Source organism: Physeter macrocephalus, chromosome 14, assembly GCF_002837175.3.
Source record: "Physeter macrocephalus isolate SW-GA chromosome 14, ASM283717v5, whole genome shotgun sequence".
NCBI classification, from domain to species: domain Eukaryota; kingdom Metazoa; phylum Chordata; class Mammalia; order Artiodactyla; family Physeteridae; genus Physeter; species Physeter macrocephalus.
In genome coordinates, this window is record NC_041227.1 from 99,517,116 (window position 1) to 99,542,760 (window position 25,645).

The 25,645-nt window shown below is 44.3% G+C and overlaps 2 protein-coding genes across 6 annotated transcripts in view; both read left to right on the top strand.

Annotated features, from left to right (window-relative positions):
• The window catches only part of HEATR6 (HEAT repeat containing 6), a 91,516-nt gene extending 77,460 nt beyond the window's left edge, over nucleotides 1-14,056 (top strand). The window contains exons 25-27 of one of the 2 annotated variants that reach the window (XM_055090776.1): nucleotides 4,280-4,646; nucleotides 5,088-5,135; nucleotides 6,851-7,900. The gene's annotated coding sequence lies outside the window, so the exon portion shown is untranslated. Of the gene's footprint in view, nucleotides 1-4,279; nucleotides 4,647-5,087; nucleotides 5,136-6,850; nucleotides 7,901-13,904 lie in introns of those variants that run through there. The other variant, XM_055090778.1, reaches the window with a different exon arrangement.
• The window catches only part of HNF1B (HNF1 homeobox B), a 156,030-nt gene that overhangs the window by 14,778 nt on the left and 115,607 nt on the right, over nucleotides 1-25,645 (top strand). The gene's annotated exons all lie outside the window — the stretch shown is intronic.

A 25,645-nucleotide genomic window follows, 5' to 3' on the forward strand; every position in this document is an offset into this window, starting at 1 on the left:
GACTGTGCTTTCCAGCTATAACCTCACATGACGGAAGAGAAGAAGAATATCTCTGGGGCCTCTCTTATAAGGGCACTAATCCCATTCATGAGCACTCTGCCCTCATGACCTAATCGCCTCCTAAAGGCCCCACCTCTGAACACCATCACACTGGGGGATTAGGTTTCAACACTTGAATTTTGGGGAGACACAAACATTCAGACCATAGCACTTACCAAAATGGCTAAAATGAAAAAGAGAAATGATACCAAATGTGGGCAAGTGTTTGGAGTTTCTCAGGCTCTCATAGTCTGTGGTGGTTATGTATACTCATCAACCCCTTTGTAAATAGCCACTAAAGCTAAGCATATGCATATCCTTTGACTTAGCAATTTCACTCCTGGGTAAATACCCAGGAGAATTGTGTATATATGTTCTTTTGATGATGTTCATCAAAAGATATTTACCAAAAGAATGCTCACAGCAGAACTATTAGTAATAGCCTAAAATGGGAAACTACCAAAATATCCCTCAACAGTAGAATGGATAAATGAACTGTGGCATAGTCATAAAATGGAATACTATTTAGCAATAAAATGTGAAAATTAATAAAGGGAAACCTCACAAAAGTGGGGTCAGGAAGCCAGAAGGGGAGGCTTCACCTACATACCTCTCCACGTCAATACAGATCCCAACACGAAGCGGTGTATTTTGCATCTTCAGCAGGAAGTTGACACTGACTTACTACCACCAGCAGGAGAAGGAAAGATTTTCTCCTTGACTGGCAACAGCTCTGCCAATGAGAGATTGTCACAGCCCAGCCAATGAAAAGCCATTATACTTTGAACTCCCAGTTTCCTCCAATGGACTTTTTGTTTATAACAGCCCCTCCCAGCTTCCCCCTTTTCCTCTATAAAAGAGTTTCCTCTGCTTTATTGGACTTGCGTGTGGTTTGCCATAGTTATGTGTCCCAAATTGCAATTCTTTGCTGCTCCTGAATAAACCTGTTTTGCTGGTAAAATAACTAGCTGTTTTATTGTTTTACGTTAACAGAGAATGAATGAACTATTGTTATGTGTGAAACATGAATGAACCTCTTAAACATATACTTAGTAAAAGAAGCAATACACAAAAGATTTTATATTCTATGATTCCCTTTATAAAAAATTCAAAAACAGGCAAAACTAATTTATGGGTTTTTAAAAGTCAATATATTAGTTATCATTGCTTTCTATTGGGGCGGGTGGATAGTAGGGGACTGGATAAAACTGGGAGAGGGCACCGAGGGGATTCCTGGGATGCTGGTAGTGTTTTAGCTTTTGATCTAGGTGCTGTATTCATAGCTGTATTCACTTTGTAAAAATTCACCAATCTGTACATTTATGATTTGTTCAGTTTCCTCTATGTATGTTATATTTCAATTAAAACTTCGCTAAAGAATTGTTGTGGAGATTAGATAAGATAATAAATGAAAGAACTCAGTTCAGTGCCTATGACATGCACCCGTTAAATTTTTTTTTTAATTAGCAGTAGTCTATTTATTTGTTTTGGCTGTGTTGGGTCTTCATTGCTGTGCACTCGCTTTCTCTAGTTGCAGCGAGCAGGGGCTACTCTTCGCTGCGGTGCACGGGCTTCTCATTGCGGTGGCTTCTCTTGTTTCAGAGCACGGGCTCTAGGCACGTGGGCTTCAGTAGTTGTGGTGCACGGGCTCAGTAGTAGTGGCTCACGGGCTCTAGAGTGCAAGCTCAGTAGTTGTGGCGCACGGGCTTAGTTGCTCCGCGGCATGTGGGATCTTCCCGGACCAGGGCTCGAACCCGTGTCCCCTGCATTGTCAGGCAGATTCTAACCACTGCGCCACCAGGGAAGTCCCCACCCATTAAATGTTAATTGTTAAATTTCATAGTGTAAGTAGTGACCAGTGACCATGATGAACCAAAGTGAGACGCTCATTTAGCAGTACGAAAAGTAAATTTTTAAAAATGGGCTATACCCATTAAGATGGCCATAATCAAAAACAAAAACAAACAAACAAAGCTAGAAGATAAGTGTTGGCAAGGATATGGAGAAATTGTAAACCTTGTGCAATGCTGATGGGAATGTGAAATGGTGTAGCTACTGTGGAAAATGGATGGCAGTTCCTCAAAAAATAAAGCATAAAATTAGCATATGATCCAGCAAGGCCACTTCAGAGTATATACTCAAAAGAATTGAAAGCTGGAACTTGAACAGATATTTGTACACTGAAGTTCAAAGCAGCATTATTCATAATAACCAAAAGGTGGAAACAACCCAATGTCCATCAACAGATGAATGGATAAACAAAATATGGTAATACACACAATGGAATATTATTCAGCCTTAAGAAGGAATGAAGATAACAAAAGAACAAATGTTACTAAAAAATAAAATCCTCTCCCCTCTGCTCTGCAATATTATCTTTGTCATAAATTAATAAATTAAGTGACCTATATGTGTTGGTCTGGTTTTAGACTATTCTGTTATATTAGTCTATTTGTCTATCCTTGAGCCAAAATACCACACTGTCTGAGTTACTGTAGTTTTACAGCCGGGCATGTTATGTGGTAGTGTGATCCTTCCTGCTCTGTCCTTCTTCAAGATTGTCTTAGCTATTCTTGGCTCTTTGTATTCCATATATATTTCAGACTCACTCTGCTTATCAATTTCCATTTTAAAATGCTGCCTGGAATTCTGATTGGAATTGCATTGAATGTATTAATCAATGAGAGAATAACAACCCTTTGAATTAGGAACTATTATTATCCTCATTATTGAGATGAGAAAACTGAGGTTTGGAGCGCTTAAGTAACTTGCCCAAGATCACATGGCCGGAATTTAAACTGAATGCTGCACTTTTCCGTGTCTGACTTAAGAGCCTTCACATTGAACCATTCCTTCCAAGTAGGCTGAAGTATTTCTACTACTTGTATCACCACATATATATTAAGCCTCTGAGGACAGAGATTATATCATCCATGTTTGTATCTCCTTAGCTCCTAGACAGTGCCCAGGACTAAGAAACTGCTCAGTAAATATCTATTAAGTGATTTGTTAAATGAGTGAATAAGTAAGAGAGTGAATCACTAGCTTCTGAGAGCATAATTGTATGCTGACAGCTAAATACATTTGTATTTGTCCCTTAGATACAAACATCTGAAATAAACAAATAAACATCAATCAAAGCAAATTTTTTTTGTTACATTTTATCCCCTGAGAGCCTGAGTCTTACCACAATAACTCAGATCCAAGGTAGAATTTTGTCCCTGAAGATGACATCAAAGGATAAGTGTTGGTTGGGAGCAGTCATGATCCTTGACATTCACCTAACTGCCATTTGATTTCCTCTAAGCCTCTGTCCAACTTGTTCTCATTTTGATCCAACTGTTATGACTGAATTGGAATAACAGCTGCAGTGCCATATGATTGACGTTGCTAGGTACAAGGGGAGCTTGTTGGAATAGGACTGCTCTGCATCACTTCTCCTCTCTAACATCACCCTAGTTTCCTTTATTGGAATCATCTCTTCTGCACCAAGCATAGTTTGGTGGGTCCTACCTACTTCTAGCTATGAGGTGAGCAGGTGACCCAAGCTTGACCGATCTGATGTTTTTTCCCTGGGATTGGAATTTTCAGCAGAGAGCAAATAAGCAGGGAATGGCTGCAGCACCATCTCCACCATGGCCGGCACTGACTGGGCAGCTCCTCCAAGGGGGTCACTGCTGAGGTTTCCCAGCCATGATTCCCAGTCTCCTTCAAACTTCTTTTCTGCTTAAGTTGGTTTGAGCTTCAACAAAAAGATTTCTAACTGATACAGAATCTAATGCCAGAAGTGGGATATTGCAAGGCTACAGGGAGATATTTGGGTGAAGGGAAAGAGTTGATATGAGAATTTAGTAATTCTTTTTTATGTCATAGTAAACAGCTGGTTACTATGTAACCTGTTGCCTATTAAGCCTTGAGATTCAGACTGGGTGCTTCCTGAGGCTTCAACATTAAGAATACTTAAGAAAATTTCAAATTTTGTAGTGCACTGATAACCTCTTCAGCAAGATCTTCCAAGAAAGATCAGATTAATCCACCCACAAGTAAAAGAGGGCATATCTCTGACTGCCGCTACTATCCATGGCATTAGCCAAAAGCAAATAAACCGGAATCCCATTAACTTTTTAAAAAAATGTTTATTGAAATACAGTTGATTTACAATGTTGTGTTAGTTTCAGGTGTACAAAAAAGTGATTCAGTTAGACATATGTATTCTTTTTTAGATTCTTTTCCATTTTAGGTCATTACAAGATGGTCCATGAAGGACAATTCACGGAAGACATAAGCAGGAGCCACAGAGGGAAAAGGGCAAAGGGGAGCCTTCCAGAGGGCAGAACTGGGGAAGATATATACTTGCTGCTGGAGCAGGTCGTCCATGTAGTTTCTGGCAGAATATGACATGTACTATGTATGGACAGATGACCATTGAGAGTTGTTTCCTGTTCTTTTCTTTTCCAAATGAGAGTTTTTAACTGCAATTACCCTGTCTCTCTCCATTACAGTTTACTGAGTGCATAACAGTGATTAAATTTACCATTTAGCCTCACTGGACCACATATGACCGAAAGAGCTCCATTACGAGGTTCTATTCCAGAGAACCAGATTGGGTAAAACTGTGGCTTGTCATTTTGGGAAAAGAGGTTCCCCGTGTTTATGTAGAGAGTGGGTATTTTTGAAGGTATATTTATGGGGATATTGGTGAGAGTGGATATTGAGTAGTTAAAGGGGGTGGACTGTACTGGATAGATGTTGTTTTTGCAACTCAGTATCCACTCACTTTTCTTCTGATAAAATAACTCCTTCATAAAGCAATTATACTCCAATAAAGATGTAAAAAAAAAAAAAAGAAAAGAATAAAACCTCCTTCAAATGTGGTTTGGTTGGCATCATGATCCTGCCCCCCACATCTAAAGATGGGCCTTGATCCTCTTCAGCCAGTGTGTCTTATCCCCTGGCTATATAAAGAGAGCCAATGAAATGTGATAACCTATGCTAAGTCTGGAAAGAGAAGAGCCCCTCACTGTTCTCTCTCCATCTCTCTTCAACAGAAGTTACTGGAAAGAGGACCTCCCTTCCTCTGGATGGCATCTTAAGATGTGAGGCTTATGGTCACTGTGGGAGATGGGGAGGGGCTGGCCCTTGGTGACATTGTTAGAATCTCATCTTCACCTGAATCAATCCTACCTCAGACCTTTTCAGTTATGAAAGTTGAGAAATAGCTCCATGTGGTTTAAACCAATTTGAGTTAGGTTCTCTGTCACTTGCAGTGTAAGCAGTTCTGTCAGGTACACTAGCAGGATTGGTGCTTTTATCTTTTAATAATAAAACCTGTTATCTATCAAGAGCTTTATGGTTTACAAAGCATTTGCATAGACAGACCTCTTGATCTTGTCACCTCTCTTGTAGGGCAGTCAGACCTTACAGTATCATCCTCTTTTTACTACATAAGGAAACTGGGATGAGATTCTACTTTGCCCAAAGACACCCAGCCAGTAATTAGAGGAGCTGGAGCTTGGACCCAGGTCTGACTCCAGGAAAAAGTTCCCCGTTGCAGCAGAGGTTGCTCAGAAGCCATCACAAAATGTAGCAAGTAAAACAAGATAGACAAGCACCCAACCCACCTGATTTCCTCTTCACCTCAAATTCTCCACAGCAGAGCCTGGATATCAGCTCCTGAGCCCCAGCACACTTGCTTCTGCGGGAGGGGAAATGACTCCATTTAAGATATCTTTGGTGCAGTCAAGCGGGAGGTCATTTTCCCTTGTGGTTTCATTGATTTTATGACAAGGGCGTCTGTGATCTTAGTTGGAAGTATTTATGCATCAAGGAGAGAAACTCGGGGGACTCAGTCGTGTCTGTAGGCCAGTCACTCCCAGGGACCTCCTTAATTTAGGGATTCCTCTCCCCTGGCCCCCCTTCCTCTCTCCATCTTCCTTTACACAGGGCTGCGTGGGTGATGTATTTTTGAGACTGGAGCTCCAGAGCCCACGTGGAGGAGTAAATTACAAGTGACTGCACCTCCAGGATGGGGCAGCCTCCCTTGCCCTGGCGGCACTTCAAAGCTTCTTGAAAATTCTCCAAGGAGAACAGTCAGTCTCGGCGGGGCTTCGTGCAAACCTCTAATGGCTCTGCCGGACACCTGTGCAAGGATTCTCCGTGATACGCAGGCTTTCATCCATTTGTTTCTCAGGCATTTAGCCACGCCCCTTGGCAGAAGGAGGCACTGAGACACAGGGAGGCCGAGGCTGTAAACTGCAGATGTCCGTGCGGGATTCCATCTGCCCATCTACAAACAGCCAGGATTGTGTCTTGTCTGTCTTTGGATTCTCATCTCTAGCACAAATTATGGCAATAGCTGGGACCCAATACCTTTCTGTGGAAAGAGTGGGCTATTTTGTTATCCTGGTCTTTATGCCAAGGTTGATTAAAGTCCAATTTGAATTAACAATTCCATTAGGCCACAGAGAACAAAGAATTCAAGATGTTCATAGACATTGGGTAGTGTCCAAACTGGCTCCTCAGTAGCTTCCAGACATCCACATAAAACACTTTACATTAGTAAAATTGCTTACAATTTACAAAGCCCCTTTACTTATATCCTGCCGTTAATCTCTACAACCCATGAGGCTGGCATAGTGATGCCCATCTCAGAGGTGAGGAAACTGAGACAGAGAGGTTGGGTAATTTGCCAAAGTCACACAGCTGGTAAGTGACAAAGTCAGGACTCAAACCCAGGTCTTTTCATTCTGAGTCCAGTGTTCTTTCCACTGCCTCATGACAAGGGGTGTATTTTTGTCCCTGCCTTCTGAAGGTCCCTGGAGGGTCTGCTGGAGAAGGAGGAAGATGAAATCAAGGATGAGAAGTCCCTGACTGCCTGGAGCAATGGAGAGGGAAGATGAGGGTTGTCTCCACGCTTCTTCCATTTCCTGAGCACCTAGTACATGCCAGTCTTCCTGCTACATGCATACCTGCTTCTAGGGGAAGATTTACAGGGAAGCTGAAGCTTTAAGGCCCTCCCTTGTGCAGACCCCTCTAATGGCCCTGGGTAATGGGTGCCATCAATTCACTACACAGGACACTTTGAAATACCCTGAGCTCCTCTGTAGCAGAAACGTGATAGAAGTTTTCCAGATTTGACAACAACCCTGAAGAAGTGCCTGATGTTACAAACAATGAGTTGTGAAGCTGAATAATAAACTCTCAATAATAAAAACCAAATTTAAAAAAAAAAAACAAAAAAAACCCCAAATTTTAATCAGCCATGCTAAGGAAAGACTGAATTATCATTGTCTTCTGACTATATAAAATATTACAAAATCTTTGTCATGCTGAGGAGTGATCAAAAAATGTGCATTCAAAATGTAGGAAAGACAGGGTTTTCTAAAAAATTAATTTTATTGGAGTATAATTGCTTTACAGTGATGTGTTAGTTTCTACTATACAGCAAAGTGAATCAGTTATACATATACATGTATCCACTCTTTTTTTTTTTTAGATTCTTTTCCCATATGGGCCATGCAGAGTATTGAGTAGAGTTCCCTGTGCTATACAGTAGGTCCTCAATAGTTATCTATTTTATATATGGTGGTGTGTATATGTCAATCCCAATCTCCCAATTTATCCCTCGCCCCCTTTTCCCCTGGTAACCATAAGTTTGTTTTTTACATCTGTGACTCTATTTCTGTTTTGTAAATAAGTTCACTTATACCCCTTTTTTTAGATTCCACATATAAGCAATATCATGATATTTGTCTTTCTGTGCCTGACTTACTTTACTCAGTATGACAATCTCTAAGTCCATACACATTGCTGCAAATGGCAATATTTTGTTATTTTTTATTGCTGAGTAATATCCCATTATATATATGTGCCACATCTTCTTTATCCGTTCCTCTGTTGATGGACATTTAGGTTGCTTCCATGTCCTGGCTATTGTAAATAACGCTGCAAGAGGGTTCCCTTTTCTCCACACCCTCTCCAGCATTTATTGTTTGTAGATTATTTAATGATGGCCATTCTGACCAGTGTGTGGTGGTACCTCATTGTAGTATTCATTTGCATTTCTCTAATAATTAGTGATGTTGAGCATCCTTTCATGTGCCTCTTGGCCATCTGTATGTCTTCTTTGGAGAAATGTCTGTTTAGGTCTTCAGCCCATTTTTTGGATTGGGTTGTTTGTTTTTTTGATATTGAGCTGCATTAGCATGATACAAAATTAATACACAGAAATCTCTTGCATTCCTATACACTAACAATGAAAGAAGGTGTTTTAAAGAGGTTTGTTTAGGTAGTTAAATTTTTTAATTGTCATTTTTTTCTGGGTTTTGTGATATTTGTGGTATTTATCAGCTTTTAAAATGTGGGGTTTTTTGGTCATTTCTAATTCTACGTAAATGTTCATTTTGTACCTAACTTCTAATTGTAATTTTGCACTCTCTTTTCTTAAGAGGGCCCTGTCAATTTATAAAAGCATGGTGCCCTGTACAATTTGGATCTGTCTCTTCATAGGTCATCTCATTTAATTATTATAGTAACTCAGTGAAAGAATTACTATTGTTATCTTCATTTTACAGATAAAGAAACTAAGCGTTTAGAGATGATAATTTTGCCCCAGATCCCACAAACTGGAAAGAAGCAAAGCCTTGTATCAAACTCAGATTTGACTTGAAGCCTGTGCTTTTCCTACTATGTTACTAACAGAACCAACGTTTGTGGGAAATCGTCCATGGTCCAGCCCTTTAATGTTTGGGGAAACAGTGGTTTTTAACTATGTACACAAATCCTTTGATACTCTTCCCTCCCTAATTCCCCTCCCCTTGAGTGGGGCTGGACTTCGTGACTTTCTTCTAACAAATAGAATATGGAGGAAATGATGGTGCATGATTGGGTCTTAAAAGGCACTGTGGCTTCCCTCTTGCTTTCTCTCTCTTGGATCACTCACTTTGGGGGAAGCTAATTATTCCAGGCAGCCCTGTGAAGAGATGTTATGGTGAGGAACTTAGGCCTCTAGCCAACAGCCATATGATGAGCTGTCTTGAAAGCAGACCCTCCGGCCCTGGTCAAGCATTCAGATGATGCAGCCCTGCCAACATCTTGACTGCAATTTCATGAGACACCCTGACCCATAGAATGAGCACTGCAGCCTCAGGAATCCAACCTCGGAGCCAAACATCCACAATCCTGATGGGCCCTTACACTCACCCACAAGGTGCAGAAATAGGCTGTGCCACGTTCTCTGTGACCAGAAACTCGATCTGCATGCAGTGGACCAATTCCATCAGGTCTGAGGACACCAGAAAAACAGCAAAAGACACTTGGTCTGAGGGAAAGGGACGCACACAGAGGCTTGGGGCAGCCACCCCATGTGTCCCGAGGGGAACTGCCATGCCTGGGTTACTCTTGCTTGTGGACAAACCACAGGGCTCTGCACAGGCAGACAGGCTTGACAGTGACTCGGAGACGTGGGAACTGTCCTGCTCAGTGGCTGGGATTCATTGAGGGGTCGAGAGCCTCACCAAAAATGAGGGACTTTACGGGAAGGATGCCAAGATGAGTCTTTGCAGCCTTGTCCAGTGGCCCCATTTGAAACAGTCTTCTCTCTGCCCTCCCATTTCCTCAATGTCAAGTCAGGCATGCTGCATCTTCCTTTGCAGGGTCTCCAGGGCCAGGCTTGCAAATACTCAGCAGAGTGGAACATGCCCCCAGGGGATCAGTTTTGTTTTTCCTCTGTGAGGTGAGCTCTTCTGATTTGAAAGGAGTAAATTTCCTTGCCCATTTAAAAAAAAAAAAAATCTGCAGACACTCCGTTGGGCTGACAAGTCCACCTGATTTGTCATTGGCATTTAGGGATTATCTGGGACAGTTAGAGAATTTTTGTTTGTCTGGGACTGAGAGGGTTTCCCGGGCTATGAAGCTTTCAGTGTTAAAACTCATACAATCTGGGCAAAGAGGACAGTTAGTCAGTCACCTATTGGCAGTTAGATAAGTGTGAAGCCAGGTAAATACAGACAAGTTTTTTTAAAAATAAAAAATTAATGATAATATCTATCACTCACCTTCAGGAGAGCATATCTTATTTATTTATTTATTTATTTTATTTATTTTTGGCTGCACTGGGTCTCCGTTGCTGTGCGCAGACTTTCTCTAGTTGTGGCGAGTGGGGGCTACTCTTCGTTGTGGTGTGTGGGCTTCTCATTGTGTTGGCTTCTCTTGTTGCGGAGCATGGGCTCTATGCACGCGGGCTTCAGTAGTTATGGCACGCGGGCTCTGTTGCTCTGCGGCATGTGGGATCTTCCCGGACCAGGGCTGGAACCCGTGTCCCCTGCATTGGCAGGTGGATTCTTAACCACTGCGCCACCAGAGAAGCCCAGGAAAGCATATCTTAACAAGAAATAAAACCCTTGGTACTGAATTTCTTCAGGAAAGTTCAGTGCTCTTTTGGGGGGGAAGGACAGAGTTCTGTTTCCTAGACTTGACCTCTTTGCCTTAAAGTTAGTTCTGTTAGCAGCACGTGCAGACGATAACTCACCTGGAGGACCGTGCTTTTTCTAGAAAGACGAGTATGGTGAGAGGTAGGTTGCTCTGTGAGTAGACATACCTGCGAGGGAGAAAGCTGTTTAACTGAGATGCTAGCAGGGCTCTCCGAGGGACACCTGACTTTCACAGGCTTGCATTCTTCTTGAATATGACTATCAAGCTACAAAATTCATTGTGCAAGAAAAATAACTTTTTTTTAAGCACTTAGCTTCATTTCCATTAGGAGTATTAAGAGTCTCCATTGTACTGTGGTGGTGGGAACTTGATCTTAGCCAATTCTGGAGTCCTATTCTTTTCTTCAAGGTTGTGTATAAGTTCAGGGTGGCATTGGGGGTGAGGGTGGGGTGCCAAGGTGCAGGGCAAGGGTGGGGGCAGTGGCATCTGTCACTGAGAGCAAATACTCCTTGAGCCCTTGTGCTACACTAGACACTAAGTGCTTCAGATGCGTTCTCTCTGTTTATCTCAGATCAGCATTGATCTGCACTATTTTTATCCCCATTTTACACATGAGGCACAGAGAGGGGAAGAGACTTACGCAAGGATGGCATAACTAGTAAAAGGCAGAGCTGAGGTTTGAAACCCAACAGACTGATTTCAGAGGCAGCCCACCTAAGGTCATCCGTTTAACGAATGTTTGTGGATCGTTGTTACCTGACCCAGGCCCTCAGGACGGAGCAGTAAGCAAAGCAAACAGAGCCCCCTGCCCTCGAGGAGGCCCCATCCTGGCCTCTACACCCCACTGCCTCTTTTCAGCAGCCATGAGACAGCCACTCCTCACTTGGTCCTGGGGCAGCATTTCCCCCTGTTCCCACTCTAGAGGGCTCTGGGTCCAGCGACCCTCTCTTTCCTTCCACGCTTCTCCTAGGAAGACAGACCTCGTTCTGCTCTGTACACTGTGCTGGCCAGAGGGACCCTTGCAGGGCTAAGGCTTCTTCTTCCAACTGCTCTCGAGCCCGGGGCACCGTGGCTCCCGCCACGTCAGTGCGCAGGGAACGCCTGCACAGGGGCCACCAGGCACATCTAACTCGCACACCAGCCACTCCTGGTCCGGGGCCTGATCCCCAGGACCCGCTGGATATCTGGCTCAGGTGGGCACAGGGGCTAGTGCTCCACTTCTCAGAGGGTCCATACCTGCCTCTTTCCCCCTCCCCCTCTCCTCTTCCCGGCAGGCAGGAAACTGGCTCTAACTCACCCGGTTTATTCCATGTCCTGAGTTACTTCACAGCCACGGATTTTTGAGTTTCAAAAACTAAGGCCTTCTCTGCTCACTCCAGAAAAGCCCTTCCCTCCAACCGGACGTGCATGGCTGATTCCAAGCGGCACAGGGTCAAGCGAGGAATAACTGCGATATCAGCTGGACAAAATCAGTGTTGATACCGCACCATAGCGGCCTGTCCTCATCTCGATGTCTCAGGCCCCGTAAATAAGCACTATTTGTGTATTATTAATGTTCACGGTACTTCTTTGGCATACACCCCTCTCTGTGCCTCGGTTTACTCACTTGTAAAGTAGGAATAATAATAGTACTCACCCCGTAGATGGTTGGGAAAATTAAAATGAGTTCAAAGGTTTCAAGTGCTCAGAACAATTTCTGGCCAAGGGTGGGTGCCATGTTAGCCGTTATTATCATTGTGATAATTTCATGTCCTATTTGTCTTTCCCTTTACATATATGCCAAGGTAAGGACAATGTTTTAAAAGTTTAGTTCTGTATCCTCAGCGCACACCAGGGTCTGGCACATAGTAGGTATTCAGTATATATTGAATTTTTGTTGTTGTTGTTTGTTGGTTTTTTGTTTTTTTGCGGTACGCGGGCCTCTCACTGTTGCGGCCTCTCCCCTTGCGGAGCACAGGCTCCGGACGCGCAGGCTCAGCGGCCATGGCTCACGGGCCCAGCCGCTCCGCGGCATGTGGGATCCTCCCGGACCGGGGCACGAACCCGTGTCTCCTGCATCGGCAGGCGGACTCCCAACCACTGCGCCACCAGGGAAGCCCCAGATGGGACCGGGGCACGAACCCGTGTCTCCTGCATCGGCAGGCGGACTCTCAACCGCTGCGCCACCAGGGAAGCCCTATATATTGAATTTTAATTGAATGAACAAACTGTTGTATCTCATTCTCTGTCTCTTAAAAAAAATCAGATTCGATGCAGTAAAGTCATTTGACTTCTCCCCGCACTCCATCCTCTCCCATTCCTTGCAGAAGATGATGTTCCTTAGAATGTCAGAGCTGGAAAGGACCTGGGAGGTCGTGTGGTCTAACCTCAATTTACAGAGAAGGGTTATGAGCCCCTGGAAGGGGAAGTGAGGTGCCTGTGGTTACCTGGTTATAACGCAGCAAAGGAAGGATCTCCAATCCAGCAGACAGGGGGAGTTTCCTCACTTCTTTTGTACCACCATTCACCGAGAAACAAAGCTTATCCCTTCCTTGTACTCACCACTCACTGACGACACTTCACAAATACTCTAGGCTCCAGGGTGGGAATAGCACAGACCACGATGCTAGATAGATCAGGGTTCAGACCCCAGCTCCCCCACTCAGTGGTTGTGTGCCCTTGGATAAATGAAGCCTCACTTTACTTGCTTATAAAATGGGGACAATAAACCAGAGTCTGCAGGATTTTCACGGGGATTAGATGAAGGAATGTGTGACTGTTTCTAGCACAAAGTAGACATGCTTGTCTCCTCCCCGCCTCCCCCACCCTCCTGCTCTGGTAGCAAAGCAGAGAAATAGAAGACAGGACCAGGACCCTTATTCTCCAGGAGATGATAATCCAAGATATAACTGAACATCTTTCTAAGGATGAAGAAACTTGAGCAGAGATGTGCTGAAGGGAATGTCACTGGAGAGGGAAAGTGAACTGGGGAGGTTTTATGGAAGAGGCAATCTCAGTTTTGAAGGAGAGAAAGCAGATAGATCCTCACCAGGGTGGATGGAGCATGAAGCTTTTCCAAAGGGCTTTTTAGAGACCCGCTCCCCCCAGAAAAGTAGCTTCCCCCCCTCTATCCCCCTCTCCCAGCTTGGCTTATTCGTGGCATTTACACCGCTGACACACACTTGTCTTTCTATAATTGTTTCCCCAACGAGAATGTCGGCTCCACAAGTGTTCAGTGCTATAGCTTCCCTTCCTAGAACAATGTCTGGCACATAAGAGTTGTCCAAAAAATATTTGTTCAACGAATAAGTAGTGACAAGGTGCAAAGGTAGAAACTGGGTTATCTTGGGAAGAAAGGGATAGTCTGACTAAGGAGAGAGTCGATGTTTAAAATATTGAGGAATGCAGTGGATAGGGCTAAGGTACAAAGGCTGAGATTTGATCCTTTCCAACAGCAGAAAGAAGAGCTCAGCTGTGGAGCTGGTGCGGTGGCTTCCCTCTCCAGAAGGCCCACATTCCTGACCTTTGGCCCCTTTTACTCTGATACCAGCCGGTGAAGCTTGAGAGACAACCTCCACCCACCCAAGACTCCAGGTGCCTTTAGGTCAGCCCTTTACACAGGGATCATCTGTAGTCACAAGTCATTCTCAACTGCATTTGACTCTGGTGAGTGTTGGTCCAGAGAGAGTAAAGTGTTAGAGAAATCGGACCCTCAGAGCCTGCAAAGAACATGGTTGAATCACCAAGCATCTTGTTTGTGTTAGAGGGTGAAGTAACCTCTAGGAGCCTTCATCCATAAAACTGTCTGCAGTATTGAAAACACGCTGCAGAAAAACTCCCTGGTGACCAGGAATGTCCCTTCCAACGGGGGACGGGACTGGAAACATTCTGAAAACCTGAATGACCACTAGGGTTGCCTAGGGTTGCTGCTGTCCAGTAGGGGGCGCCATTGGTACAAATTGTGTCCGCTACACATTGACTCCATTATTCTGATTACGGTCTGGCTGTGTTTACAGCTTTGCAGACACTTGGCCCTGGATTTTAACACGGAATAAGGGACAGGTGTGCCAGGAGAAGAATGTGGCTTTGCTCAAACACTGAAGGATAACGCTTTCCTGGTTGGCACCCTATTGACTGTAACTAGTTCTCTTCCTACAAAAACTTTTTTGTGGTTTCCAGTTCTCACCGTGTCAGGTTGGCTTTTCTCCTAAAGAGGTTATTTATGTGACTTATCCCAAGGACCAATGTTTGGTGTCCCCAGAATCACTGTATTAGAGGAATGTGGAGCTGTCTGAATTGAGGGAACCCAAGCGCCATCCACTGGCTTGAGGAAAATCTAGATGAAGTAGGGTCAAGCCCAAGAGATGAACTTACCAGGACTGCAAGGGTGGTTATTTTGGAAAACTGCTCTTGGGTTCCCCTGTAAGCGATACACGGCCATTTGAAGAAGAAAGCTGCACCCTAGAAATCCCAAAGAGGGGTGCACGAGAGCTTCCGAATGCCAGATAGCGTGTGGATGTTCATCCCCTTAGGCACGGGGTGGTAGATTTGCATCTCTGGAAGCTCTGGGCTCACAGAATAAGAGCTGAATAAAGGGTGCCCTCCTTACCTCCAGCCCTTCACCCCTTTCTAAGCAACAAGCCCCCACGGCTGGCTCAGCTTCACCAGATCCTGCTTGGGCCACCTTGGGATGCCCAAGTAACTACATGGGTTGGGAAAGCACCAAGACTTTTGGGAACATGTAGATACTCTGATCTTTTCTGGAGTCTCGGACCTTCTCTGTCCCCGACAAGCTTGCTTCTGGTTCTTCTACCAAAGGAGGGCAGTGAATTCCCCAAAAGTTCCGGTGCTCCTCGTGGCTCGAGGACTTTGAGATCAGGCATCCAGGCTGACTCGGTGTCTTAGGACGGCCAGGAAGTCCCTTCTGGCCCCTCAACTCCCTCACCCTCCCTCTACACAACTCCAGCAGATGGAGGTACCAGAGAGAGGCTGGGAAACAAAGGTGGCTTTCACCCAGAGCCAGCTGAGAGGGGACGAGTGGCGGGGTCTGCAGCCCCGAAGCAGGGTGCCGTCCTGTGACTCTGAGCTCAAAAATGTGTGAAATTTCTTTTTGCTGGGTATTCTACATCAAGCGGAACCTGTTCTCAGAGAAACATTCCATTTCACAGACCCTAATGGCTTTCCTCTGTGCCGATGCATTAATGAGGCTCCGGCTCGTTCTAATCAGAAGGAAGCCATGCAGATAATTGCCTGAATTTTTAATTCAGGGTTATGATAGGGGAATCAAAGTCACACTGCAGTTGCTGAGGCTGCCTCTTGTTCCAGGCCATTGACTTTTGCAATTTTCTTTGATTTCCCCCCTCCGTCTCTTTCTCCCCCACCCCCACTTTCTCTCTGTCTCTCTGTCTCTCTCTCTCACTCTCTCTCTCTGTCTTTCTCTCTCTCTCTCTCTCTCTCTCTCTCTCTCTCTCTTGCTGAGACTTGGTGGAAACTGACAGTTTCGGGATGGGGCAGGGTTGGAGGAATAGGGGCAGCCTGGGGGTCTCCTACACAGTCTTTCTTTTTCTTCCTCCTCTTTTAAACCACCCCCGCCCTGCCATGAAAGGGTGGGTGCTCACTGCACCTGTCACCCCAGGGCTGGTTCTAGAAGAGTGCCCGGCACTGGCCTCCCCACTCAGGGTCTCTGTGCCCCTAAGCCAAGACAGGAAATTTGCCCCAGGAGAGGATCTCCTTTGACAGTTTACTTCTCATTGCATATCAGTTCCTTGGGGCAAGGGAGAGAAATGGAAAGGCCAAGGGGAAAGAAATCAGGTGACCAGGGCAGCTCAGTGACTTGCTCTAGATGTGCTGGGACCCAGGGCAGGTGGGAAGCTGGAGGAATCCAAGCCTGGGTCTTTCCTGAATTAACTCACGTAACAATCACTGAGTGCTAGAATTCTAAAGAACTTACAGATCTCTGAGAACTTACAGGTGGTGGAAAGAGGTACATGCAAACTGGTTGGATTGTATGCCACCAACCAGCAAGGACCAAGAGGCTGGTACAGAAGGAGGCTCCCTGATGTTGGGCAGTCTTCCCAGAGTATCCAGGACCTTGGAGTGATAAAGAATTTGCTAGGGTGAGACAGCTTTTCTGGCTCAACTCCAACCAGGCAAGCTGGCTTTTCCAGGGGAGAGACTATTCCTACAAGGAACGTTTCTTCTCCCAGCATCCTCCAGGGCTGACTATACAACACTACCAGCAAATGTTTGCACTGGAAGCCAGGAGTCAGCAGAGTGACTCTGTCCCTTCCAGACAGGGCTGCTGAATCCCTGGGTACCAGTCACATGGCCTTAAGAGCAGAATTTATTTCCACATCTCTGTTTCTGTATAGGTTCAGGATTCTTGAGAGAGAGAGAGAGAGAGGAAATGTCTGCACCATGACTGAGCATCTTCTAGGTACCAAGGCCCTTTTGCCATTATTCCATTTAATCCGGACAGGTGCCTTGTGAAGAAGAGATGACTGCCTCTACTTTGCAGATCAGGAAAATCAGATTCACCAGAAAGAAACAAAAATTTTGCCAACACCTGCACCTCACCCTCCAGTGGAAGTTTTCTTCTGTGGAATCTTCTGTTCTCTTTAAAGTTGTGTTCTCAAGGTTTGGTAATGCTACTACTAACAGTCTTTTCAACTGCAGGCTGCAGGCCTTCAGAAATTATAAGCAGCAGTTAGCTTTATTATGCTGGTGGAATTTGCCCTCTATGGGGCTTTTGTTTCCTCAATAAAATGTCACCTCATGCTTGAAGAACACCCCTCTCCCATGCGTGCCCAAGCAACCTTCAATATGCCCCGCTGTCATCCAAACACTAAGGGAGAAAGAGGAGAAGACTCATCTTCTTGAGAACATTCCATCCCATTTAGACCCGTGGACCTCATCTTAGCTCTATGATGTTTTAAGACACCACAGAACATCTCAAGAGATGTTTGTGAACCTCTGTTGAATTCTTTATGCAAAATCACTCTTCATTTCTTTTAATTAAAAAAAAAAAAAGGCATGTGCTTTGGAATACCTTTATGCAGAGTTAGGGTCTCATTTATTCAACCAGTCAGCAAACATTTAATGAGCACCTACCACGTGCCAGGCTGTGCCAAGCACCAAGGGTGCTGAGATAAAAGACTGAGTCCTGCCCTCCAGGAGGTCACAGTTTATTGGGGTAGATGGATGAGTAAAGACTTACCATACAGGGTAAGGGCTGAGGCAGAGGCAAGTACGATATATTGTGAACATTGACAGGGATCCTGAAATCAAGCTAACAACGTGATGGGTAAACTCCAACAAAATTGAGAGGCACAGCAAGAGCCCTTATTCCTGAGCCCAGGGTATAGACCCAATCAGGGACAAAAGACCCCATTCTAAACTTGGGTCCCTTCCCATCTCAAGAGCCATCTTTCCTTAGCTCCCTGGAGACCCGGACTGCTCCCCAGGTCCCGTGCATTCCAGCTCCAGCCCTGTGAACTTGGAGTTAATGATTAAACTGGGCCTCGGTGCCATGGCTTCCTTGGGGTGAGTTGGGCCGCTCAGCCCTGGAAACTGCCAAGTTCCTGGCTCTGCCCCAGCCCAGGATAGGCCAGAGACACAGCCAGCACCCACACCCAAAGGCAGCTCTTTTTCAAAGTCGGCTGGCGTCTCAGTGACATGCAGTCCCCAAACCTCCTGCTACACATCTAAGACACCGTGGTACAGTAGAAAGGGGGTGTACGAGGAGGTGGGAGTCTTGGGTCCAAATCCTGGTTCTGTTAGTAATCAGCTGGGTGACCTTGGGATAGTCTCCTTACCTTTTCTGAGGTTCAGTTTCCTCATCCAAAACAAAAGAAGGTTGGACCAGAACGTGCCATGCTCTCTCACACTTCTGTGCCTTTGCACATGCTGTTACCTTTGCCTGGTACACCCCTCCTATCTCCTGTGCCTTCTTACTCATCCTTCAGGATGCAGCTGAAGGGTCACCATCTTCAGGAAGTCTTCGCCAACCCTCCCGCTACAGGCTGAGTTAGGTGCCCCTCCTTTTAGCCCCACAGCACTCTGTGTTCCCCTTTATCATAACACTTAGTCCATTGTTATTATTGCTTCATTTGTCCCCACACCCCCGCCCACTAGACTGTGAGCTTCTTGAAGACAGAAGCTGTAGTTTATCTATTTTCATATCCCCAGCGCGTAGAACAGTGCCTGGCATCAAGTGTGTGTTCAGAAGTTTTAAGTTTCATCCAATTAGAGTCATTGTGATTACCGATATCTGTGAACTTATTTCTGCCATTTTGTTTTGTGTTTTCTTTTGATCTTTTCTTTTTTCACATTCTACAAAATTGACTGTATTTTCTTTTGTTTGGTTTGGAAGTTTTGCATTTTATTTCCGTTCTTTTGGTAGGAACCTTTAAAATTTTGACATAAATTCTTGTCTTACTGACTATAAAGTTAACCAGTATCTCCCCCAATAGAAAAACTTTCGAATACTTTAACTTGTTCTTCCTAAATCCTGTACCTTGCTATTTTAGTTTCATTTTATTTTTTAAACTCACTCAAATTACTGTTTTAAAAAATTTTATAGCCGATGATTATTTAGATATAGCAGTATGCTTACATGTATACTTTATCTTTGCTCATATTGCCTCTTGCAATACCACTCCTTCTATCTGGACTCAATTCTCTTCTTTTTGAAGTACATCCTTTAGTAGTCCTTTCAGTGAGTGTTTGTGATGATAAACTCTGTCTTTGCCTGAAAATATCATTATTTTGCCATCTCTCTCAAATAATACTTCAGCTGGGTATAAATTTCTACACCAATGGTTATTCTTCCTTTGCTCTCTGATGAGAGGTCTTGTTTCAGTCTAACTGACATTCCTGTATAGGAAATGTGTTTGTATTTATCTCTGGTAGCTTTTTAACATTTTTGTGTTCTGTTTTGTTTTAGTTTGTATTATTTTTGCAGCTTCATTATGCTGATGTGCCTAAGTGTATAGTTGCTTTTATTTATCCTGCATGGGACTCAGTATAATCCGTTAACCCAAGGACTCATATCTTTTTTCCAAATTTGGAAGCCAGGGTCTCTTTAAATATTGCCATTTCTACATTTTTCTCTAGACTCTCTTTTAGAATCTCTATTAAGAGTATGTTGGACCTTCTCATTCTATATTTCATGTCTCTTAACCTCCTTCCATAACATACATCGCTTTACTTATCCATGTTTCATTTTGGGTGACTTCCTTAGATCCATATTTAATATCACTGATTTTCTCTTCATTTGTAGCTGTTCTATCATCTAGCCAATCCATTACGTTTTTGGTTTCAATGACCTATATTTTTCATTTTTAAAAATTCAACTTTTTCAGATATCCTGATTCTTTCTTAGTATCCCATTTTTAGCCTTTTACCTCTTTAAATATTTTAAACACACACATTTTATAATCTTTTCAGAATGTTCTATTATCTATAGTTTTGTGGATACAAATGCTCCTACTTACGGTCTCTGTTAACTCTCACTCATGTTGCTTTGGTTCCTTGTGTAATTTGTAAGTTTTTATCATGGGCTCTTCTTCAGCAGAAATTATCTTTTGTGAAGTCTCACATATGCCTCTTGTAGGGCCCTAGTGGTTTTACTGGTTTGAACTGGTTCTTACACTGCCCCACCTGGATATTATAAATTCAAACTCCACACTGACATATGACACAGGCTTTGGTTTACAATTTCTCATGAGTGTCTGTTCTTCCATCCAGAGTCCCAGGTGGGTATTAAGATTCCTTGTAAATTCCCTAGGCTGGTGAGCAGCTTTCCAGTTCCCATTTGTGTACAGGGGAGCCCTTAGAATTCACCCCACTTCCTCACCTCTCCTTATCCTCAGAGCTTCTCTTCTATGCCTTCACTTAATATTGAAACTTAGCCTCTCCAGCACCTAAAACCTATCTCTGAAACTGAGACCCTGGTCGCATCATGGCCTCGGTGCCTACTTGCTACTCTAGCTTTGAACCCTTCTCTTTATTTATTTCTTACAAGCTCAACAATGTATTTGGGAAAAAAAAATTTTTTTGTTCTACTTAGTTCAGATTTTCCATGAATTTGTAGAGAAGCAAGCCCTTGTCAGTCAGTCTGTCTCATTAACCAGATGTCTCCAGAAATTTCTTTATGATGAATGAATGAACGATATCCAAGATTCCAGGTTCTAAAGTCTGTAGTTTTAAATGTACTCGAAGGAGAAACTTGACATCAGAAATAGAAGTCCAAGAACCTTGTCCATCTTTCCTCTCTCTTTCTATGGAAATAGACACAGGGTCCAGTGACTCCAGTGGACACATGTTTTAACAAATAAACCAAAGTTCCCTCCCAGTTATATTTGGTGACAACGGACAGAAAATATGCCTAGCTTCTTTGTTATTTAAAATGGAAGCAATTCTATTGACCCAACTTGTGGAGTATTAGAAGAGCTAAAGAATTGTTCTAAAGAGCTTTCTGTGTATTGAGATTTATTTTCAACAATGCTAACAGTCAAATGTCAAGGCACATCACTGATAAGCTCTTCTTTGTGGACATTAGAAATGCACAAGGCTTATTGGAAGAAGACTGAAATATGGTCCTCAGAAAATTCTCACTCAAGCCTGAGCAACTAAAGGAAATACTTTCTACAATCTGCCTTTCTAGAATGAAGACAGGATAATAACTTGCTACCCTGCAGGATTTTGTTCACACTGCCTTGAAACTACCCAAGAGAAGACTGTGTTCCTCCATCCCAAAGGTGTGTGTGCCCGTGAAAATCATTGCAGTTCAGTTCAGCCCTACAAATGTTTATCGAGCTCTCGCTGTGGCTCACACGCTGCGCTGCACCCTGGGGACACAGAGAAGAACAGGACAAGGCCCTTGATCTCCAAATCTCACAGTCTGGGTGATATTGAACATGGATGCGAAATAGAAACTTTCCTGTGTTTTTTTCTTATTTTTCTTTGTATTTTCATTTATTCGCTTACTTAGAATCTTTGACATTCCTCCTAAACAATTCCCCTTCCTCCTGAACAGTGGCAGCAGCATTTGTGGACCTTACTTCATGGTAGCATGTAAAGTGTGAGGTGTCTCAACCAGCCCTTCCACATGAAATTCATTTTTCCTTTGAAGCCACGGAAGGGCAGAATTGTAGAACGAGCTAGCAGGAGCCTCCTCTTTCTCTGAAGCCCAGAGCCCCTTCTCTGTACTTCTCTCGGGGCACCTGCCACTTTTCACCCTGTATTATCGCTACTTGCGTATTTGTCTCATCTCCATCACTGGAATCGAAACCTCTTGAGGGCAGGGCTCATGCCTGGTTCATCTTATAGTTCTGTGAAGTTCTGCTTAAAATATTGCTTTTGTCTGATTTGATCTAGTCCAAAGGCAGTAGAGGCCCAAGTCTGTTAACCTGCTTGCTAAAAATTGCACACCAGTGGGGGAATTCCCTGGTGGTCCAGTGGTTAAGATTCCACGGCACCTCCAGTGCAGGGGGCGCAGCTTTGATATCTGGTCAGGGAACTGGGATCCCGCATGCCACGCAGCATGTGCCGGCCATTAAAAAAAAAACAACACACCAAGAGAGTGGCAAATAGAGAGTGACAGCAACACCATGTCATCATTATACACTCAGCAAACACCTGTTCTCTAATTCAGTGCTTCTCAGACTTTAATGTACCAGAAATCACTCAGGGAGATTTTTTTAAACGCAGATCCTAATTAAGGAGGTCTAGGGTGGGGCCTGAGGTTCTGCATTTTTAACAGACTCCCCAGTGACTCCGGTGCTGCTGGTCCACAGACCACACTCTGACTAGCAAAGGTCTGATGCAGGACAGATACTGTGCTATGGACACAGGCCATGTGCATTGGCAGTAAGAGGTTGGAAAAGAGCAACAAAAGTTTAAAAAAGAAAGTCCCAGACTGTCAAAGCTTAAGAGCTCAAAGGCTACAGGAAAATACAGACAGGAAATATGTGTGGTTACCGTGAAAGTCTGTTCATAGTATCCTAGGTGACGGGAGAAGGAAGAACCAACTATTTCCCTGGGTTAACCACAGGAAACTTCAATGTATTTCCTTGCAGGGCAGTCACTTCCCTCTCTAGTGACTAATGCCAACAATATTTTTTTTCTGAGTCTTCAAGCATAAGTGTACCAAGCCTCCTTCAGGCATGCATACTCATGGGCCCAGGGACCCCATCCTCTCTGGTACTCCCAACACTGCTGCAGTACTGGGGCCATAACTAGACCAGGTCATTTAATCAGATTATATTGACCCAGACTTCAGCCTCTCTGGTTCCTCTGAGCCCACCTGGTTTTGAGAAACTCCTAGACAGGCTGTGAACGCCTGACTTCTTAGTATGGGGGTAGGAAGAGAGGGGGAGTTGTGATGATAAAGGGTGGCCATCTGCCGATTCGTTTTCATACGTGTAGCTGGCGTTGTTCTAGAGTGAGAGGTCCTTAACTCTGCTACTCTGACTCCACGAACCTGCTGGGGTTTTTTCCTTAAAGAAGGAAAAACACACACACACAAAAAAACCTTGTTCCAGTAATAATCTCATTTACATTTAATTACATTGCCCTGGGCATTTTTCTTTCACTGGCAATGATTGTGGCCAATAAACAGTGTCTAGGGCCCTCAGGCCGTAATCACTTCCTGCAAGAGAAACTGAGATGGGGTCCCCTGAGCCAGCCCAGAGCCACGTGGGTACCCAGAGTCTGTCCCGTTCCCCATGGGGATGGGCAAGCCAAATCTGACAGCAAGTTCTCCAGAGGGTTCTTTGCAATAGGCTGGGAAAGAGAACAAAGATGAGGAAGTAAGTTCCTCGAAGGGGCCACCCAAGTGTTGTTGCCAAGAAAGATGCAAAGGGCCCAGCTTTCCAATTCTGCATATTTAATCCTTTCTTTCTTAAAGATTAACAGGGGAAAGGGAGCTAAACTGAGCAGAATGCCTCAAAGTCCACAGACCCCAAGCTCATGGTCAGAGGCAGAGCACAAGGGTGGTGGCAAGCCTCAACATTAGCATGGGATGGGGGTGGGGTAGCTCTTTCCAGGACCCTGGAATTTTGGAGAGGGAGGGGCCTGAGCGGTTGCCTAAATCAGCCCCTTTGCTTAAAAATGGGGAAACCAAGGCCCAGCCAAGGGAAGGATTGCCCCAAGTCACTATTACAAATACCCCTAGGGTATTTTATAGTTTGTTTGTTTGTTTTAATCAATTTATTTATTTATTTATTTTTGGCTGCATTGGGTCTTCGTTGCTACACGTGGGCTTTCTCTAGTTGCAGGGAGCGGGGGCTACTCTACTCTTCCTTGTGGTGCGCGGGCTTCTCATTGCAGTGGCTTCTCTTGTTGCAGAGCACGGGCTCTAGATGCGCTAGCTTCAGTAGTTGTGGCATGTGTGCTCAGTAGTTGTGGCTCACGGGCTCTAGGGAGCAGGCTCAGTCATTGTGGCGCATGCGCTTAGTTGCTCCGTGGCCTGTGGGATCTTCCCGGACCAGGGATCGAACCCGTGTCCCCTTCATTGGCAGGTGGATTCTTAACCACTGTGCCACCAGGGAAGTCCCCCTCTAGGGTATCTTATTTTATTATTATTTTCCCCCACTAGGGTATTTTAAATGAGTTTATTAAAATATAGGGATAAGTTCTTTTATTAAAATTCCCTTGGCCTATTGTCATAGAGAACTTCAGAACTGACTTATGAAAACTCAAAAGCTGTAAAGCAAACTCAACCATCCTTAACTTTCTTCTTGATACTATTAGGATTCTCTGGATTCACCTGGGGGGAAAAAAAAGCATCAAATTCATGAAAAATATAGTGACCATGTGAGTCAGGGGTGGGAAAACTACAGCCCCCTGTTTTGAATACCCATGAGCTGAGAAATTGTACATTTTTGAATGGTTGAAAAGAAAACAAAAAATCACATTTCATGACATGCAAAAATTATATGAGATTCAAATTTCAGTGTCTATAAGCAAAATCTTGTTGGTACACAGCCACATTAGTTTGTTTACATATTAACCATGGCCACTTTTATACTACAATGGCTGAGTCCAGCAGTTGGACAGACTATATGGTGCTCGAAGCCAAAAGTATTTACCATCTTGCCCTTTACAGAAAGAGCTTGCAGGCCCTTCACGTAGAGAATAAAGGTTTGCAGTAGGATGTTGGAAGTGATCCCAGGCTTTGCCATCTAAAGCTAGAAACTTCCAAGGGGGCATGGCGGGGAGACACATCACTCATGAAGAAAATTCTCTACAGGCTTACAGGGGACCATGTGTGGAGAGGGCAAGGATTAATTCCCTGTGTGGAGAGAGTCAGAACCGTGACTTTGTGAGCTATCTCTGTCACTTCTGGGCCTTCCATGCATTCAACAACCTACATTAGCCCTGAATGTCCCTCCATTAGAGCCTTTGGTGGTCCCTTTAAGACCACTGCAGTTCCTGTGTAGGTGTCACAGGTATACCTACAATCTGAGACCCTGTGTCTGCTATAGGTATAGTCAGAGATTAGAAATAAAGGTATCCAAATCAGGAACCTGTACTTTGATCTGGTATTAACAGTGTCAGAAAATAGGATGAATGAAAAAGCCTCTAGAATTTCCTCCTCTGAGACGCTACCCGTGACTCCCTTGGGAAGACATAGAGACAGCTACCTCTGAGCCCCTTTGAACCTTGAGCAGCATTTAGCATCATACTGCAATTAATATATTGTGTTTTAAGTACTTATTTGTGCATCTGTCTCCAGGAAGACAGGGGCCTGACCTTTTCACCTCTGGATCCCCCAGGACCTAGGACCAAACGTGGCACATAGTAGTGTATAAGTTTGCTAGAGCTTTTAACAAAATATCACTGACTGAGTGGCTTAAGCAACAGAAATTTATTTTCTCACAGTTCTGGAGGCTGGAAGTCCAAGATCAAGATATCAGCAGGTTTGGTTTCTCCTGAGGCCTCTCTCCTTGGCTTGTAGATGGCCGCCTTCTCACTATGTCTTCTCAAGGCCTTTTCTCTGTGTGTGTGTATACCCCTGGTTTCTCTTCATCATCTTAAAAGGACACCAGTTATACTGGATTAGGGCTCTACTCTTTTTTTTTTTTTTTTGTGGTATGCGGGCCTCCCTCTGCTGCGGCCTCTCCCGCTGCGGAGCACAGGCTCCGGAGCGCAGGCCCAGCGGCCACGGCTCACGGGCCCAGGCGCTCCGCGG